The sequence below is a fragment of the Callorhinus ursinus genome, unplaced genomic scaffold (genome assembly GCF_003265705.2).
Source record: "Callorhinus ursinus isolate GAN/ISIS: 27379988/994484 unplaced genomic scaffold, GSC_fseal_2.0 scaffold342, whole genome shotgun sequence".
Taxonomy (NCBI): Eukaryota; Metazoa; Chordata; class Mammalia; order Carnivora; family Otariidae; genus Callorhinus; species Callorhinus ursinus.
This window is the reverse complement of record NW_027397397.1, coordinates 20106-25597: the sequence shown is the minus strand read 5'-3', so window position 1 is coordinate 25597 and position 5492 is coordinate 20106. Positions and strand designations below refer to the sequence as shown.

Here is a 5492-nt window from a genome sequence, read left to right as displayed (position 1 = left end):
GTGCAGGTGAGTGCCAGTGGTCAAGGTGAGGTACTTGCTCTGAGCGTGGAGCCAGGGGCTCGCCCATCCCACCCAGAGGGGACCCCTCAGCACCCAAGTCCGACGCAGCGCACTGTCAGCTCCAGGACTTCAGGCCTCTGCTGCCTGGGCTGCACCCTGAGGAGCTGTCCCACCTATTTCTTCAGGTTCAGCCCGACACAAACGCCATGCCCCTGGGTCAGAGGGGTGAGTTCTGGAAACTGGAGGAAGGGCGTGGTGGAGGCACAGCTGTGCTGTCATGGTGTCGGGTCCCCCGCACCCCCTCCTCCTTCTCCGCCTTGGCCTCCTCCCAGTCCGCCGCCCCATCTGGCTCCTGCTCTGCCCTGTTTCTGGTCCCCTCAGAAGAGGGGTCTGCTGCTGGGTTCCAGAGTTGTCCCCAGAGCTCTCTGAGTCTCTCCCCCTCCCCCACTGCCCGGGCAACCACTGCCTGCAGCCAGCCTGACCAGGGCTCCAGCAGCTCTGATGAGGAGGGGTCCAGGCCCTGCGAGGAGCCCGAAGAAGCCCAGCTGGGGCTCCAAAACCTACTCCAGTGGAAGCTGGCCGACCTGGTGGAGTTCCTGCTCCTCAAGTATCACACCAAGGAGCCGACCAGCCAGGCAGAGATGCTGGAGATCGTTGGCTAGGATGCCCTGGATGCCTTCCCTGTGATCTTGGGCCAAGCCTCCGAGTGTATGTGGCAGCTCTTTGGCGTGGATGGGAAGGAAGTGGACCCCAGCCACCACTCCTACATCCTGGTCCCTGTCCTGGGCCTCACCTATGATGGGATGCTGAGCGGTAAGCAGGGAGTGCCCAAGACCGGCCTCCTGGTGGTGCTCCTTGGGGTGATCCTCCTGCATGGCGACCGTGACCCCGAGGAGGTGTGGGAAACGCTGGGTGTCATCGGGGTGTATGCCGGCCAGGAGCACGTCATCTACGGGGAGCCTAGGGAGCTCCTCACCAAGGTCTGGGTGTAGGAAGGGTACATGGAGTACCGGCAGGTGCCCGGCAGCGACCCTGCCCGCTACGAGGTCCTGTGGGGTTCCTGGTCCCACACCGAAACCAGCAAGTTGCAAATGCTGGAGTATTTGCTCCGGGTCAGGCGCGGGCAGCCGGCTTCCTCCCTGGCCCTGTCTGAAGGGGCTGTGAGAGATGAGGAAGAGGGGGCCTGAGCCCCGGGGTCCACCAGGCCCTTTCCAGGCTTTGGTGGGATCGGCAGCTTCTACTGAGGGGTTCTGGGCATGAAGTGAGGCCACATTTTGGTTCTTCCCTGTGTGTGTGTGAAAAGAGAGAGCCCCGGGAATTCTAAGTAGGGCAGGGTCAGGGAGGGTTGGGTGAAGAAAGCAGGGTGAAGAGCCAGCCTCTCTGGGGCTTGTTCTCTGCGATGACTGACATCCAGAGCTTGGTTTTCTTGAGGAAGCTCTCAAATGTTGTTCCTTGGAGTAGAAGTTTTAACCAGCTTCGGCAGGTAAATGTGTGCGTGACATCCACCCTACAGAATTTGCACTTACCCAGTTCAAGAGTTTTAAGAGTTTTGTCATGTTCTGGAAATAAGGTGGGAGATCTTCCTTCCTTGTTTGGGTTCTGGAATGAAATCACGGGGCATTGGCATAGGAATTTGTTGGAAAGGTGGAAGAATGGAGCAGTCAAGTGACGGGGTCAGGTAATACAGAAATAAAAGATTATTCATTTTTGCTTCTTACTCCTTCTCGTCTGTCATTCTGCAAAAGTAACATAGATGCGTGCACCTTCATTTACTTAATTCTTCAAGAAAAGAGGAGAAATGACATCTCAGCACAGAGGGAGCCCTGCTCACTGGCTCCTTCATTCCCAGACATGGGCTGAGCTCTGCTCTCTGGAAGGCCCTGTGTGTGAGCAGTGAGGACATTAGGAGAAGCAGGACACGTTCCACCCTTAGGGGACTGTCTAGCAGCTGCACTCATGGCAGGAAAGTGGGGAGAGGTGCCCTGAGACCTGCAGAAGAAGTGGAAGACACGTGAGGGAGTGCAGCTCCCGGGGCAAGCACTGCAGTGGAAGTGCCCCTGGCCTGGGTGGCTCAGGGTGTCGGGTCACCGTGCTTCCTTCTGTGCAGCTGATCACCTTGAACCTGGGGGGTGACAGTGGCCCTACTTGGAGACAGGGTACCTTAGAGGTGGCAGCAAAGTCTGAAATGGATAATTGCTCTGAGAAGTTCCTTCTGGATCATGGACAAACCAGGGAGGAATCTCCTCCTGGGGCAGGAAAAGAAGGTATCCTGCACTCTCATCCCAAGGCCGTTGAACACAGTGCACAGACTAGGTGTTTTATATCCGTCATCTGCAAGTATTTCTGGAGAAGTACAGTGATATTTCTTTGAAGTGGAGCCCAGAAGACTCTAGACTTGCACTCTTGACCTAACCATGCAAAGCAAGAACCCACTGCATTAAAAAGTCATTTTAGTTTGATCATCTGGAGTGTAATTTGGACAGCTATAAGTAAGCAAGGTCTAGGTTTTGGTGGGGGTAGAAATCAGTGAAAGGAGTGGTTTGGTGGAAGAGCAGCTCGGAGGGAGGGAAGGAGCTGGTCTTTGACTCACATTCTAGGAGCTGTGTATTGTGTCCAGCTGGGACAATTCCCTCACAGCTGAATGCCATACATATTCCCATATATCTCACGTATATCCTCTGATTTAGAAAATGGATTGAGTTTTACTTTTGAAGCACCCTCTTTGGCTGATTAGCTATTCCATGTCCTACTGAGCTGCACATTCTCTAACATGAGCTCAGTAACAGAAAAAAAAAAAGTACCCCAGAGGAGAGAGTGGAAGGATCTGGGGTCAAAACAACATTTGAAATCACTGCCATTCATCAAAGTTCCAATATGTGCCAGGCACTGTGCAAGGTGCTTTCCATATATCACATGCATTCCTGCAGTCCTGCAAGACGGGGCTTATCAAACTCACTCACTTAACTCACTCACTTCAGAAAGAACCTGAGGCTCCTAGGACTTAGTCATTTTCCCAGGATCACATGGCTAGTGAGTGACAGGGCAGAGACTAGAACCCGAGTCTGAATTCATGTAGAGTCCACGCTGTTCCCACCCACTGCAGCCTGTGGCCAACCTTCCGAGTTCTACATCATTCCTGAGGACAGCATGGTGTCTTCCAGGTGACAAAAAGAAGGATGCTGTGGTTAAGGTACTAAAAAACCTGTTGCTAAGGAAGGAAGGTGACAATGAGAATCAAACAGGTTTTGGGTACTGTCTGTGGGCTTTATTAACCTAGAGTTCTTCTGCCTGAGCCTCAGAGTTCTTTGAGAACTGACTGCCCAGGCACTGGCAATTTTTCCAGACATGGCACTTTCCCGAATTACAGCAGCCTTTCCCTGGTATTCCACTGTGTGCTCTTCTGTCTCACTCTTGAACCTGGCCTGCTAACGAGCTCATCACTGGTCCCCATGGAACAGTTAGGAATCACCTTCTCTCCCCCAACATAGAAACTTACTCTCTGTAGTAATCCTCTGGTCACTAAATGAAGAAGTGAATCCTCCCTGCTGAGATCACAGAATCGTTTGAAAATTAGATGTCATCCTGTACTTGAAAGTAACTGTCACACAGGAGGTGCTTGAAAATTTCAAAGAATTCCAAGGCAAACTGACCTCAAAAACTCCTCCCTGGGATGCCTGGGTGGCTCAGTCAGTTAAGCATCTGCCTTTGGCTCAGGTCATGATCCCAGGGTCCTGGGCTCGAGTCCCACATCAGGCTCCCTGCTCAATGGGGAGCCTGCTTCTCCCTCTGCCCGCTGCTCCCCCTGCTTGTGCAATCTCTTTCTCTCTTTCTTTCACTGACAAGTAAATAAAATCTTAAAAAAAGAAACTCCTGCCACCAATAAAGTCAGTCATAACAAATTATAATAGTTGCATTTGGTTAAGCCCCTACTGTGTAACAATACATGGGAGAAACTTTAATGTTCATCCATAGTGTGTCTTGCTTTCCTTCCAGGATACAGGGCACACCACCTTGCCAGTCCCCTTGTAGTTAGGGAGGGCTGTGTGATGACCCTTTGCCATGGAGATGTGAGCAGAAGCATTGTTTCTCACGTCCAGGCGTTTGCGAGCCAGTATGTCCACTCCATGCTGTCTCCCTTGATTCACCAGCAAACATGGTGACCCTGTGTTGAGATAGGGGAGCCACAAGATGAAAGCAACCTGGACCCAGGGTCTAGGAAAAGCAGAGGGCCCCTGCCAAACTGTATCAGAATTTGTGTGCACAAAGATTCACTTCTGTTGTGTTAGCCCTTCAAATGTCACAGTTTGTTGCATCAGTTAGCCGTTAGTTTCATGCAGCCACTTTTTTTGTTAGGCTTATCTAGCAATTTTACTTAAGATGGTAGTAGTACATATCTTCCTATTGCAAAAAACTTCTAAAAATACAGATGAGTCACAATATCCCCTTTTCAAAGTTCCTCCACAATTCAGCCTCCTCCTCAGAAGTCACCACGACTAACAATCTAGTGTGTCCTATTTTTATTTTTTTAATTTAAAACATTTTCTTTTCTTTGAGAGAGAGAGAAAGAGTGTGTGAGTGGAGGGAGGGGCAAAGAGAGAAAGAGAGAGAGAGAGACTCTCAAGCAGGCTCCATGCAGAGCCCGACTTGGAGCTTGGTCTCAGGACACTGAGATCATGACTTGAACCGAAATCAAGAGTCGGATGCTTAACCAGCTGAGCCACCCAGGCGCCCCTAGTGTGTGTTATTCTAAAGGTGACTATGGCTTTTTCATAGATATGCTCTACAGATATATTGTTTTTATTCAACCTAACCCATAATACTGTGCATATTGATCTGCCACTAGCTTTTGTCACTTAATAAAATGGATGCAGGATCTTCCCATAACAGCACATATAGACCTACCTCACTTTAGAAAGTATTCCCTGGAATGTTAAAGTTTGTATATACCTTAATTAATCACATAAACAATTTTTTCCTGGTGGAAACAAGTTGTTTTCCCATTATCGTATGATTAATAAAATGAAAACAACATCTTTGAATATGAATCCTTGGGTAGATATGAATGTTTTCTAATAAGATATACATACTAACACAGACATTGGGTTAGAGTGGAGAGGGTGTGAACTGTTTAACATTTCATAAATGTGTCTGAAATTTTATTCCACAAGTGCTATACCAGTTTGCATTCTCATAAAAATTGGAAATGATTTAAAATTCTGCAGTATCAACAAGACATTTCCCCCTCTACTTTGAGAAAGAGGGATTTGGCCAGAATGACATGCAGCCAGGGGAGGAGACCAGCCAGGACACCCTCAGCTAGTGAGGGGCACTGAGAGCATCCTGGGGAAAGTGATGGCCAGAGTCCATGAGAGAAAACAAGTACAAAACCAAGTCCAGAGAGCCTCAGGCAGGCTGGCAGTCAGGGCTCTGAATCTAGAGTTCAGCTTAGGGGGAAAGGGGCCAAAAGGAGAGATGGTGGAGAGGCGGAGGGG

General features: G+C 49.8%; 1 pseudogene; it reads left to right on the top strand.

Moving 5' to 3' along the window:
* The first annotated feature begins 206 nt into the window (after positions 1-206).
* Positions 207-1187, top strand: LOC112818383 (melanoma-associated antigen 8-like; annotated as a pseudogene).
* The last annotated feature ends 4305 nt before the right edge of the window (positions 1188-5492 follow it).